Source organism: Rattus norvegicus, chromosome 2, assembly GCF_036323735.1.
Source record: "Rattus norvegicus strain BN/NHsdMcwi chromosome 2, GRCr8, whole genome shotgun sequence".
Taxonomy (NCBI): Eukaryota; Metazoa; Chordata; class Mammalia; order Rodentia; family Muridae; genus Rattus; species Rattus norvegicus.
The window spans coordinates 180825583-180841360 of NC_086020.1; positions in this window are offsets into that span (position 1 = coordinate 180825583).

Genomic DNA, 15778 nt, shown 5'->3' on the forward strand with positions numbered 1-15778 from the left:
TTATTCTATTTATCAAGCCCTCAAGGACAGAAACACATTTGTCTTTTCAAGATAGGCACAGATCCAGCCTCACTGAATAAGAACTCAGTACTTGTTCCAAGAAAGGAAGTCATTCACAGTAAGAGAAGAGACTATAGAAACATTTGCTTTGAGGAATAGAGTTTTAAATACCAAAGCAACCCATCAATTGTCTAGGGCTGTCTTCCAATAAGCTCTGTTGTGAGAAATAGCATAATAAATACTTACTGAATGTATGCTTTAAATAGAAATCTGTGGGAGATGGTTACGGGAACAACAGCTTATTTACTCCATTCCAAGAGACGCATGCAGAGGGACACACACACACACACACACACACACACACACACACACACACACAAATAGACACACACACAAACACCTCTTTCATAGACACTTAGAGATGTACTTGTATAAAGTTTTATTTTCTGGTTTCATGCAAACTGTATGTCTATGTTTCTCTTTGAGTAATGGTATAAACAAAATAGTATTTTCATGACTCAAGTTTCAGATTTGTCTCTTGGGCTCCTCCTTCCACTGTATGGCACTTGTTTTTGCAGTCAATGGGCACATGTTGGGTATGTTCTTACACAACAACAGCACAGTGTGGATATATGCAAGGCAAGTTCAATTCAAAACCATAGGCAATGCATAGTATGGAAATAGATCTCAGGCCGGTGTGCCTCAAACATTGAACTAGCACCCCGTTTCAGGCATTGAAATATGCACTGAAATTCAGAGATAAAATAAAATGAAACCAAAATTTTCCTTTTAAAAGTCAGAATCTAGAGCAAGTAAAAGACTTAATGAGTGGTTTTAGTAAGAACAGTGAGTTCTTTAGCAAAGTCTTACAAATTATCATATGGAAGGGAGAGAAACCATCACAATCTATATTGCCCATAGCTTCCTAGAAAACATAAAGCCTGCTCCTGTTTTCTCAACACCTTCATCACGAGTTGAGTGCAAACATGCCCTTCCTCTGCTCCTACATGTATTTTGATTTAGAGATAGCTTTACACTCCTTACCTGGCTTAGGAGATTATTTCCTCAACATTTGCCCTCTACCCAAGTACCTTGCAAACCATTTCATCATTCTATCACCATTTGATAAGGATCCACAGAGGCTGAAAATTTGGCACCTGTAGGGAAGGTCCAGAAATTGGTGCAAGGTAAGCTTCCAGGTAGCAGCAGTCTGTAGACTTCCTGCTACAGACCTGAATCCACCAGAGAGAGAATGGTGAATGCTATAAAAACACTACATGCAAAATACTTCATTTTTAGAGATTTAGTATGTGTATTGCTCTCAGTGACCAGTACTATGCACTACTCATCATTTTCTGTGTTTTGGTAAGAACAGTGAACACAAGATCTATTGTCTTAACAAATATTTAAGTATTTTTTTTCTTAACTGTAGGAACCGTGTCACACAGTTCTCAAGAATGTCCTTGGCTTTCATGTCTGAAAATGTATACCTATTAATCATCATATCCTACGTCTCTCAACTCTCATTCTTCTCCATGTTTCTACTATTCTTATGTGTTCAACTATTTTAGATACTCAGAGGAGTGGGATCACACAGAGTTTATTCTTCTGTGACTAGCTTAGATTGCCCAGCATACTGATCATCCACAGCATGACTGTTTTACACCCTTCTTAAAAAGGCCATTACTACTCCGAAGTATGTACATAGTGCTTTTTCTTTATGGACTTATCAGTTGGACACATTTTTGGATCATTTCAGTACCTTTACTATAGTGAGTGATTCTGCACTAATAGGAGAAATTACTTTAAGTTTGTAATGTCTGTCTGTATGCCCAGAATCTGGAATTCAGAGTCATTGGTATATTTTAAATCTTTAACTTACTACTAGTTTAATACTGTGGCTGCACCATTTAAATTCCCACTAATGGTTTACAAAGTATCCAAATTTATCCATGTTCTTCCTCAAACTATTTTTGCATGTGTTTTTATAAAAGCTATCCTAGCAAATATGAGGTAACAATGAATTGTGGGTTATTTTCTTTTATTTCGATTTTGGGAGTTCTTGAGGCAGGGTTTCTCTGTATCAACCTGACTTTCCTGGAACTGTAACTTTGTAGACCAGTCTGGCCTGGAACTCAGAGATCCCCCTGCCTGTGCTTCCCAAGTGCTGGAATTAAAGGTGTGTGCCACAATGTCCAGTTATTTAATTAATTAATTAACTACTTAATTAATTTAATGCAGGTAAGTGTTCACATTCCACAGCACGCATGTAAAAACCAGAGGACAAGTTAGAAGAATCAGTGAATCTTGATAATCAAACTTTAGTTTGGTAACAAATGCCTTTACCCACTAGGGTATACACCCAGGTCTGCATTGTGATTTTGATTTTATTTCTATAATGACCTAATAATGCACAGGTGTCGATCACCTTTAGATACACCTGTTGGTTGCTTCCATGGCTTCTTTGGAGAAATTTCTACTAATGTATTTTATTTTTAAATTAAATAGACACACACACACACACACAGGCACACACACACAGAGGCACACACACAGAGGCACACACACACACACACACATGTATGTTTTGTCTGCATATATGACTGCTTGCCAAATGTGTGCCTGGCCTGCATAGATCAGGAGAGTGTATCAGAATCCCTGGAACTATATACACAATTGGCTGTGCACCATTACATCCAGTTTAGCCCTCCTTCCAGCCTGAAATTTAAAATCAAGTTGTTATTATTATCTTTATTGCTATTGATTTGTAGAAGTTCTGTATATTATTTTGGATATGAGCTGTTTATAACATATATTCTTCAGTCTGTAGGTTTTTCTCTGCTATTGCTTTGTATGTACAGAAATTTTTACCTTGTTGAAATACATCAAAGGAGATGTAAGTAAACATAAAGAAATTTATGTTCATAGGCTGTACAATTTAACATTATATAAATGCTCACATAGCTCAAATCATCTACAGATTTAATGTGATCTCCATAAGAATCCCAATTTCATTTCTATAGAAAGATTTAAATATTCAAGAGTTCATATGAAACCACAAAAGACACCAAATAACAAAACAATCCCAGTGAAAAACAAAAACACCATACTTCCTGGTTTTAAAATGCATTATATATCTAGAGTAATAAGATATGAGATATTGACATACTACAGCCATGAAGATCATTCGAACATGTGAAACTCCAAACACACACACACACACACACACACACACACACACACACACACACACACATAAACATGATCAACTATCAACAGTGGTCTCAAAAAGACTTAATGGAAAAGGATAATCTATTCAATAGCTGATTTTAGGAAAACTGAATATAGGTATGCAAAAGAACAAAACTGGATCTTTATCTTACAATCTGCACAAACAGTGACTAAAAATAAGTAAGAGACTTAGATCAAAGTTAAAGAGTGGGAAGCCACTAAAAGAAAATGTAGAAGAAAGTTTGATGACACTGAAATGGGCAACAGGCTTTTTTTCTTTTTTTTTCTTTTTTTCATTTTCAATATTATATCAAAAGGCACAAGCATCAAAGGGAAAAAAAGACAAACAGAATCCCCGTGCAATGGTAACTTTCTAGGCACAGAGGCCAAAGGTAGAGCCTTCATCCTGCAGAGTTTATGTCCAGGTGTAGAAAGACAGATGGCATGCACAGAGATAATTAAAAGATAAGTAAGTGGTAATTTCAGGCAATTAAGGATGCCTATGAAGAAACCACAGTGTGGCAATGTTTAACTATGGTAGCAGGCAGGCCACTCTGAGGCCTGGAATCTGGGACCTACCAAGTGAGAGAAGGGATCATGATTAGAGCCATGAGTGAAAGGTTGGTCTTGATGTTCTTCCTAAGCATTATGTGCTTGCAAAGTGCTTGGCAACTAGCAAACACGATCAGAGAGCCAGGAAGAATCTAACATAGCAGGGTGAGGGAGATGTAGGGAGTCTGGATCAACTTTGATTTGGTCTAGGCTTTGCTTGTGGAAGATGGCTCTGACTGCCTTCAGAACAGGGATTAAACAGGTGAGAGCTGGGACTTCTGTTTTCTCCTTGGATAATTACCAGGCAAATAAGGCATATATTTTCATTCCAAAATTTTATTATAAAACTATCCAAGGTGTGAGCAGGAGGAGGAGACCCACTTTTTTTTTCTTTATTAACTTGAGTATTTCTTATTTACATTTCGATTGTTATTCCCTTTCCCGGTTTCCCGGCCAACATCCCCCCTAACCCCTCCCCTTCCCCTTCTATATGGGTGTTCCCCTCCCCATCCTCCAACCCATTACAACCCTCCCCCCAACAATCAGGTTCACTGGGGGTTCAGTCTTAGCAGGACCAAGGGCTTCCCCTTCCACTGGTGCTCTTACTAGGCTATTCATTGCTACCTATGAGGTCAGAGTCCAGGGTCAGTCCATGTATAGTCTTTAGGTAGTGGCTTAGTCCCTAGAAGCTCTGGTTGCTTGGCACTGTTGTTCATATGGGGTCTCTAGCCCCTTCAAGCTCTTCCAGTCCTTTCTCTGATTCCTTCAACAGGGGTCCCGTTCTCAGTTCAGTAGTTTGCTGCTGGCATTCGCCTCTGTATTTGCTGTATTCTGGCTGTGTCTCTCAGGAGAGATCTACGTCCGGTAAATGTCAGCCTGCACTTCTTTGCTTCATCCATCTTGTCTAATTGGGTGGCTGTATATGTATGGGCCACATGTGGGGCAGGCTCTGAATGGGTGTTCCTTCTGTCTCTGTTTTAATCTTTGCCTCCCTATTCCCTGCCAAGGGTATTCTTGTTCCCCTTTTAAAGAAGGAGTGAAGCATTTGCATTTTGATCATCCTTCTTGAGTTTCATGTGTTCTGTGCATCTAGGGCAATTCAAGCATTTGGGCTAATAGCCACTTATCAATGAGTGCATACCATGTGTGTTTTTTTTGTGATTGGGTTACCTCACTCAGGATGATATTTTCCAGTTCCCTCCATTTGCCTACGAATTTCATGAAGTCATTGTTTTTGATAGCTGAGTAATATTCCATTGTGTAGATTTACCACATTTTTTGTATCCATTCCTTTGTTGAAGGGCATTTGGGTTCTTTCCAGCTTCTGGCTATTACAAATAAGGCTGCTATGAACATAGTGGAGCATGTGTCTTTGTTATATGTTGGGGCATCTTTTGGGTATATGCCCAAGAGAGGTATAGCTGTGTCCTCCGGTAGTTCGATGTCCAATTTTCTGAGGAACCTCCAGACTGATTTCCAGAATGGTTGTACCAGTCTGCAATCCCACCAACAGTGGAGGAGTGTTCCTCTTTCTCCACATCCTCCCGAGATCCACTTTTAAGTAAGGTAGCAGCAGTCGTTTTCTTACTTGAAGCTGATTAAATTTAATTTCCAAAGTAATATTTTCTGTATGAGCACATTCAATCTTTTCAGACTATATATCCCAATGGGAGATGCAGAGAAAGAGATTACTATAGAAAAATGGTCTCTTGCCTCAGGAATCCACTCCTGTATCTCACTCAGGGATCCCCTGCCCAAAGTTACTCCACTCTACTTTCCAACTTCACCTCATGTGCACTTCATAGTTACTGTAGGTTATAGGGCTTTTCTGTGAATAGTAAGAGTTCACTCAGGGCTGAAAGTGTCTCTCCTTCCACATTAGCTATGAAGTATGCTATTTCTTTTATTATCACCTGCTCCATCACTGTAACTAGACTTAATCAAAGAGCACAGTGAGTCTGTAAAGGCATTTATCCCTAGTAGTGGTTCTTTCTCTGTCTCTGTCTCTGTCTGTCTCTGTCTCTCTGTCTCTGTCTCTGTCTCTCTGTCTCTGTCTCTGTCTCTGTCTCTCTCTCTCTCTCTCTCTCTCTCTCTCTCTCTCTCTTTCTCTCTCTCCCCCTCTCTGTCAGCTAGGAAGCTCACTTATTCCATTCATACATTCATTAACAGAATTTCTCACATCTCACATAGGTGGTTCTCTTTAAGAACTTTCTTAGTTATCTTTTGTTTTGTTTGTTCTCTGTCCACTGGTTCCTAATCTTCTAAGTACCAATCACATGTCATCTGCCCATGGAAGACCATCTAGGAACTTATAGATCATCTCCTAATTTTGCAAAGCATTCACTATGGAAATGGTGTTTAGACTTAAGCACAACTGAGTTTAAATCCCAGTGACAAACAGAGTGACTTTGAGCAACTTGTACTGTCTGTGCCTAAAGTGCTGTTGTACTGGGAAGATGAGATATGTATACACATTTGACACTAACTAACCTGTGGCCAATGCTCAATAACAATTGCTGTTTGTAGAAGCATTTGTACATTTATGGCATGTTTCTACTCACTCTGAATCTTTAAGAGACATATGTATCACATTGCATTTGGAGTGTTTCCACATACAAAACCTAGTTACTTAAAATATTTTTGCTGCTTTCTTAAGTATCAGAGCTATTCAATATCAGTATTACAGCTGTATATCACAGCACTTAGTGGGTAGGGGAAAAAACACAGAAACAATGGAATATAGATTAAACTCCTTGGATGTTCCTTCCTTTTGCAATCATTACCAGTGTGATGCTCTACGCCATCCCCGGTAGGTTATTGCTTAAAAATTACTTTGAGGGGTTGGGGATTTAGCTCAGCTGTAGTGTGCTTGCTTGGCAAGAGCAAGGTCCTGAGTTCGGTCCTCAGCTCCGAAAAAAAAAATTACTTTGATTCATTTTTGCTCATAAATTTCCCAATGCATATAAGCCAAAAGTCAGTCATTGTAGCAATCTTTTCAGGCCTCCTCACTCTCCAAATTATAAAGTTAAAAGCATAAGAGATTTCTCACTACATGTTACACGTTGTTTTTCTATGTTTCGGGATAAATGAGCTGAATAATGCAAAATGCCATCATCCCGAGCTACACATCCATCTAAGAAATAAGAGCATAGCAATGTGGACCTTAGTTGTATTCAGTAGTGTATTGAGCTCCACAGGCTTTTGTCACAGATATGGCAGGGTATTGTGGAGTGGATGGCTACATATATTAAACGCTGACATGTGGTGAGTCTACCCAGTATTGTATGGAGTCTATGGTTCATAGTCACATGTCAGTGATGATAGAGAATGCACCAAGGTCTACAATGGCACTAATGGCACTCTAATGTAGTAGAGATTTGAAGCGATAGACTACATAAATGACTTGCTCAAGTTGAACAAAAACACCAACTGCAACTGGAGGCTAAGCTGGACCTGGATTTATAACAAGAGCTGGCACTATGGCAACAAAACAACAGCAGAATGGATGGCTTCTAGTGCTGAAGTTGTAAAGTGACTTCAGTGTCAGTGAGCATCATCAGCATGTTCAAATGTCTAGGAAGAGGGGCCAAACCAAGTCAGAGAACAAAGACTGCAACCAATAACACTCCATTCCATGCCATAGTGCTTGCCACCAAGGACCAAGTACCCCCAGGGAACATCACTTCTCAAAAGTGTCCATCACCAGAATGGAGCAGATGCTACCTAGAGTACACAAACTCTCTTACACGGAATATGAAGCAACTCATTCAAAAAAGTTAGGAATGTTTAAGAGAACACAGAGGAAAATGCAGCAGTCTTACCGGAAACTCTGCAGAAAAATATAAAAGTTAAAGAACAAGAAAATGTAATACACAGAATGAAACATAAAGGAAAACCAGAAACAAAAACATTAAAAGTAGAATATAGAGCACAAAATAATTGGCTGGTGATTTTTGTAGCAAGGGTTTATGAAAAATGAAACTTATTCTATAGAAGAGGGGGGATGAGAGATTAGGGGAATTTTGGAAAACACACATACACACACTCACAGCAAAACAAATATTCATACCTTCAAAGCTCAAGGGGTATCTGAAGACGCTAAAGGTGTAGAAGTCTTACTTCAAGATAAGATGAAACTTCTGCAAGATGAACAAAGCCACAAATATCCAAGCAAAACAAAGTCACAATTCCTGTAGTACAGAACTTGACTAAGGGTTTTCTCTATTAAAGACAAAGCTTCTCAAGGTAACAAAAGAAATAGATGACATAGAGGAGTTTGCAAGCATGCCTGAGAGCAGAGACCTCAGGAACCAGAAGAGGGTGCGATGCCATCAGCACTGTACTGAGTGAGAAAAATGGCTGAATTGAACACTTCATTTCGAAAATGAGGTTTTAGAAATGAAGGTGACATAAAGACATGTCGGGACACACAAAAAGATGAAAAAAAATGTATCAACAGACCTGCTCTGACTCTATCATGTTAAAGGTAGTTCAGTGAGATGATAGGGATATTAATGAGTTAGAAGAAAACACAGGCTTAAAATTCCTTGGTAGGAGTAACCATAAAAACAGATTCATAGTGCCCTAACATTGTAAAGCCATTCATAGGCTTGGTGTGACAACCAAAGTAGAAAGCAACTGAAGCAAAGGGTAAATTAATGTAATAAGATTCAAAGACATAACCAGGTCATCAGGTACTGAGCATACTTGGCAAATGGAGCTCAAGGACAGTGTGTCATTAGCACATGTTCTCCCTCGCTTTACTGCTACATCTGATTTTTAAGTTTTATTTCTTATTGTACGTTCTTATCATTCAAAATAACTTGTCACAATCAAAAGATATATCTTTATGTATCATATGAATGTAACATGAAACAAGAATCTGTAATTGACAAACTGAAAACACTACCAAGGAATCCAAAGTAAAGTTAGTTATGTACCCAAACAAGAAACTGAAAAAAAGGAAAGGAAAGAATCACAACAAAATGGCAGTCAAACTACAAAATGCCTCTATAGGACCTCATCTACCCATCAGCTTAGAGTGAGTGAATTTGTACAAAAATAATAGATCAAACCACAAACTACACAATAGAAGCTTAATTATATCCAGGCACACACAGAGTGATATTCAAGGGATTCAAAGAAGATATTTCAAACAAATGGAACCCCTAATCAAGCAGGAATATCTATGCTTAAGATAAAGAAAAAGACTTTCCAATAAAATCGAATATCTATGCTTAAGATAAAGAAAAAGACTTTCCAATAAAATCAGGAAAAGAGACAAGGTCATTCTGTACGAATGGTCAATTCAGGAAGAAGAAAGAGGAATTCCAAATACATTCCTCATACCAAAACACCAACTGAAAAACATGGTAATTCCTAGGCCCAAAGATAGAGATTAACTAAAAGACAGCATTCATGAAAAACTTCAACAGTGCACTGTCACGAACATACACATCATCAGTGAAGAAAATCAGTAGTATGCAACAGAATTCATTTACACCATAGATCAAATGGACATTACATCTAAGATGTCAGAATACACACATTGGTTCTTCTTTCCTTACCAGTATTTTAGCTGTAGGTGGCACCCTGGTTCCAGTTTTGCTACAAGTCAGTCAGCATTATGTAGGTGTTTGAGAAATAAGGACCAACACCCAAGAAAATCACAGGTTTACATTTAGTATGTTGTTCACCATGAAGGAGGAAATTAACTACAGAGAGTTTCTGTCCCTAGTATCTTCTCACTGAAGCCAGGTAGACCCCAGTGACTCCTCCATGTCACTGGCCTGAGATCAGGCACTATGGGATTCTGTCCATCTCTGGATCAACTTGGCTGAACTAGCTAGAGGCTACCATGTCTCAATACTGTATGGAGTATAAGGATCCAAGCTAGGGAAGTTGCAGGCCCTCAGAGCAGGAAAAGCTTTGAGATTTTAAATTATGGTCTTTGATCTATTTAGATTGGCTTTGTGCAGGTTAAGATATACAGATCTAAAGATGCTGGAGCATCTTTAAAAATGATGCTGGTCAAATTGGATAGCTACATGTAGAAGAATGAAACTGGAAAGTCATCTCTCACTGGACACAACACTCAAGGGATAGATAAAAGCCTGGGCTTTGACATAAGGCCTGATAACCTGAATCTGATAAGAGAGAGTTTTAAAATAAAAGCCTTGTCTTCCTCACATCCAATGTTGACTTCTTGAACCCTGCCTTATGGAGAGGCAGCCTGTGTACACAAATAAAAGTGCTTGCTTAAGAAAAAAGAAAAGGAAAGTACTCTGCTGGCAAAGGCATTAAAACCAACGAATTGACTAATGGGACCCCCCCCCCAAAATGTAGTATCTGTTTATTTTGCTTTTCATTGGATTTGATGTAACAACTCCTTTTATTAAACTGAGTAATTTTTCTGTTTTTTTTTCCTATTTTGACTGCAGATTTTATACATCTTATTTTTTATTATTTTGGAGATTATAATATAACTACAACATTTCTCCCTTACCTCTCCTCCTTCCAAGTCCTACTATAAACCCCTCCCTGACTTTCTTAAATTTAATGAGCTGTTCTTTTATCAATTGTTATTTTGTGCATATGTGTATGTACAGATACATTCTTAAGTGTAACCTATTTTCTCTATATAATATTACTTGCATATGTGTTTTCAATCTTATCGACCTTTTCAAAGAAATGACTCTTGCTTAATTTTTATATATTGTTCTTTCAGTCTGTTTCATTAATTTCGGCTTTATATTTTATTTCTTGTGCTACATTTGGGTTTGACTTCCTGTTTTGTCTAGAATCTTGAGGCTCAATGGTAGATTAATTGTTTGAGATATCTATGATTTCTCCCTAGAAATGCTTTGCGTATATCCCAGACATCTGTTAGATTGTTCTATTATTTATATTCATTCTAGAATTTTTTCTGTGATCTTTACTTTCTCAGTGACCCATATTTCATCCAAAATTGTATTTATTGCTCAATCTTCAAATATTTACATTTTTATGAGACTTCTTCAGCTATTAATTCTAGTTTTAATTTGGTATGATATAAAAGACAAGAAATAATTTAATGTTTTTGTATTGTTTTTCCTTTTATTCTTCTCTCATACATTACATCCTGCAGTTTCCCCTCTCTCTGTTCCTCCAAATCCCTCTCCTAACCTTACCTCTCACCAGATCTTCTCCTCCTCCATTTCCCTTCAAAAGAAAGAACAGGTCTCCCAGGCCACCAAATACGGCCTCACAAGATACAAAAGATTAGGCACAAGCCCTCATTTCAAGGCTGGACAAGGCAGCCCAGTAGGAGGGAAAGGGTCTCAAGCACAGGCAAAACAGTAGAAACGTAACCCCCTAAACGTACATTCATAAACTCATACTGTTGGGAATCCCGGGAGAACACTAAGTTACAAAACTATGTGCAGAGGACCTAACTCAGACTCATTTTTGTACTTTTTAAGGTGTTTATGCAGTATATACTCAATTAATTTTAGAAAAGTATTACATGTGCTGCTGAGAAGATTGTTTTAGTTTACTAGCCCATAGGTTGGATTACTCTTTATATCTCTGCTTAATTCAGTTGATCTATGGCATTGCTTTGCTATGGAATTTCTTTGTTTATTTTATTTTATTTTATTTTTTTGGTCCCTTCCTATAGTTCCTTATCCCATTTTTCCTCCACCTCAACTCTGAGAGGGTGCCCCCTGACACACAGATTTCCCTGGGCCTCAAGTCTCTAAAGTACATCTTCTCTCGCTGAGACCTGACCGGGCAGACCTCTGCTCTGTTTGTACCAAGGGCCTAGGACAGGCCCATGTATGCTTCTGGTTGGTGTCTCAGTCTCTGGAAACTCCCTAGAGTTTGGGTTAGCTGAGAATGCTGGTCTTCCTATAGGGTTGCTCTTCCCTTCAGGTTCTTCAGATCTTCCCCTAATTCAACCAAAGGGGTCTTCAACTTCAGTTGTGTGTCAGTGTCTATCTGCTTCTGTCTCAGTCAGCTGCTGGTAGGGCCTCTCAGAGGACAGTCATGCCCGGTTCCCATCTGTAAGCTCCCAAGGTCTTGGTGCCCCCCAACCCCCATGAGACAGATCTCATTAGGCCTGTTATTGGACCACTTTTTCTTCAGTCTTTTCTCCGTTTTTGTCACTGCAGTTCTTTTACACAGGAACAATTCTGGGGAACTTTGATTGTGTGTACTTTCACTTGAGACCCCGTCAATCTACTGAAGGTGGAAACTGAGCTTCCTCTACCCAGTGTTGGGCATTTTGGCTAGGTTCCTTTGAGTCCTTAGAATCTCTCATCTCCCAGGTCTCTGGTATTTTCTAGAGGGTCTCCTCCACCTCCCACCCCCAAGGCTTCTTATTTCCATTCATTCTCTTGGTCCTCTGGGCTTCTCTCCTGTCCCCTGTCCAAATACTGGGTCCTGTTGCCCTTTTCCCCTCTCTCTGCCCCTCCCTTCTCCCACAAAGGTTCCTCTGATCCTCTGCCTCCCATCAGTATTTCCTTCTTCATTTTAAGTGGGATTAAAGCATCCTCACTTGGGCCTTTCTACTTCTTACACTTCTTATGGTCTGTGAGTTGTATCCTAGGTATTCTGTACTTTTTGGATAATATCCATTTATCAGTGGGTACATACCATGCATTTCCTTTTGGGTCTGAAGTACCTCACTTGGGATTATATTTTCTAGTTCCATACATTTGCATGGAAAATTCCTAACATCTGTGTTTTTAATAGCTTAATAGTATTCCATTGTGTAAATGAACCACATTCTATATCCATTCTTCAAGTGAGGGACATCTGGCCTATTTCCAGCTTCTGGCTATTACGAATAAGGTTGCTATGAGAGTTGTGTAGCTGGGTCATTAGGTAGAACTATTTTCAATTTTCTGAGGAACTGCCAGATTGATTTCCAGAGTGTTGTGCCAACTTGCAGTCCCACCAGCAATGGAGGAGTACTCCTTTTTTCCACATCCTCGCCAGCTTGTGCTGTCACTTGAATTTTTTATCTTAGCCATTCTGCTTGGTGTGAGGTGGAATCTCAGGGTCCTTTTGATTTCCATTTCTCTGATCCCTAAGGACTTTGAACATTTCTTTAAGTGCTTCTCGGCCATTCAAGATTTTTCTGTTGTGAATTCTCTGTTTTGTTCATTTCAAAATTGGATTATTTGCTTTTTTTGGAAGTTAACTTGAGTTATTTATATATTTTGGATATTAGCCCTCTGTTGATTTTTAATTTGAAAGATCCATCTAAATAAGGATATTTAAGTCTCTATGTCAGGACTTACACATTTCTTCTTATGTGCTTTAGATTTTATTTTATGGAATTATTTCTTTTAAAACCTCAAGATTCGGCATATAGATATTTATAATAGTTACATTTCCATTTTGATAAATTGTCTAATTTACTAATATGTAATGCCCATATTTTTCTGATTAATTTTGGGTTGAAATATATTTTATTAGACATGAGAATTGCTCTGCCATCTTTCTATGTATGTGCATTTTCTACAGACAATAGTTAGATCTTATTCTTTAATTCATGTTAGTCTGAATCTTTTAATTGGTAAAGTAAAGCACTTTGTATTTATGATTATTGTTAATCATTATTGTTAAGAGGTATTTGCTATTTCTTCTGTTTCTGTTGGGTAAATGTCTGGTTGACCAAATTATTGATAATTCTTTCATCCTTCCTGTTAGTATTAGCAATTTGATGGCTTGTTATGTTGTGAGTGGTTACAACAGATTCTCTTCATCCGATTCTCTCCTCTTTTTATCTGTTTCTTTCATAATATATATGCTTCTCTGCCTTATCTGGGATAAAACTGTCTGTCTTCTCTCTTATTGCTTTAAGAATTTTATTCAATACTAACTATGCTTCCGTGAATTGCCTTAACTTGTGATTGTGTTGAAAAGTCCTATTTCATTTTCAATTCTGATATAAATTTTGGGGTGATAGCAATCTTTGTTGATAGTTATTTGCTTTCAATATTAGAAATGTATCATATCATGCTTTCCTGAACTTTAGATTTGATGATAAAGGATTTGAAATTGTTGTGATATTTCTGCCTTTGTGAGTGAGCTGTTCATAGCTTGTGTCCATTGTTTCTTTGTAGTTATGATATCATGACTAGGCTATGTTATGGAGAAATTTTTCTCTTAAAGTTTCTATTTGGGGTTCTAAATTTATCTTACATTTAGATAAATATTTCTTTCCCTGGTTTTGATAAATTTGGATCTATAATCTTAACGAATAAATTGTCTGAGCCCTGACGCTTCATATTAGCCCTTTCTTCTACTCTGTGGATTCTTAAATTTAGCCTTTAAAAATATTCCAGAGTTGTTGGAATTCATTGTCACATTCACAACCTTGTTATTGTTCTGACCTTGCTTAGTACTCTACACAAACTTGTTTGTCAATGATACCTTTCATTATGGTTTTTATTTTCTTGATTTTTTTTTCATTTTCATGTTTTCTGTTTGGTTCATTTTAAGCATCTAAATTTTCTAGCTGAAACTCTTCTCCATGCTTCATTTAGTAACTTCCTGTCTAGGTCCTGAACTATTCTTCTAACTTACTTGTCTAGAACCGAATTTGATTTTCTTACTTCATTCATCTGTTTATTCAGTTCTTAGTACTGACATTGACCTACACTCTGAAGTATTTTCTGGCAGTTCAACTCTCTGGATGTTTTTGCTATCCTTAGTTGAAAGGTTGTCAGTTTGCAGGCGAGTCACAGGGAAATGGTGCTTGGTGGTTTTTCTGTTTCTTTGTTATTTTTGCACATCTGTTGGGAATTTTGTGTTTTGTAGTTTTTATGATTCACCTTCTACCATAGCGGTTTCAGTTTATTATAGTGCATCAGACATGATAACTCAGCTGAGTCTTTGGGGAAAGATTTGGGGAAAGATATGGAGGGACTTGTCCACATGGTGGTGGTCCAGGAAGCAGGAAGTTTGCTAGAAGGCTATAATATTCCCATGCCCACTCCTAAGAACCTTCTTCTACTAGTTATACCCTAATTTCCTAAAGGTCCCATAGTCCTCCTAAATAGAACCACCAATTAGAAAACATAGTCAAAACACAAACCCTTGTGGAAGACATCCCTGGTTCAAACTTTAATAATCTATCCTAACAATAATGGCCAATACATCAACAGTCCTTGTATATATTATGACTACTTCTGGTTGTCCTACTGAAGCTAATGACAAATAGAGCTTGGGCTTGATATTTCATGTTCTAACTGATGGAAACCACTGATAAGGGTTAATCCAACCACTGACCTAGATCAGTGGAAATGTTAAAAACATGTAATCAGAACACTTGCAAGGTACCTGGAGGGAGAAAATAGTCAAGACCAGCTTGGAGACTATTGAAATAGTGCAGATGAAAAGTGTCTTCATTGTCAGCTCAGTGGAATGCCTTATATTATATCTGTGAAGGATTATTATTACTTTTATTATTACTCAGAAGAGAAAATTTCTAAAGAGGTAAGTATTTGTGCTGAGTGGGGCTGTAAGAGCTTCTGAGTGTTGTTCAACCAATTGAGTTTGAATGCCTGTGGACACTTCAATGTGAAGTCTCTGATACATCCTCATGTCTGTAGTAACAATAGTATTATATAACTTGAAACAACCTGCCAAGAGGATATGGCTAAGTGGCATAGACAAGTAATTTGAGGTGCTAAAGACAAGGAAGGAAAGTTAAATGCCCTATGAAGAAGAATGTCCAGAGTTATAATGGGAATGTTGGCTTTAAATGCTATAAAAGTGAAAAGGAAGCAGGGTACAGCAGGAGGGCAACAGTTGAGGTGGCTTCTGATTTTTTTCCTATCCTACTTAACATCTTTCACTCCACAGCTACTGTTAGTTCAATCTTTACTTGCTTTAATAACACTATCATCTTCTCTTCTGAGACTCATCCAGAGACTGTCTACTCTGCCACTTTGTCCAATGTTCTCTCGCTTTCCTAAAATCTTCACAGGGCAGGTCATAAAAC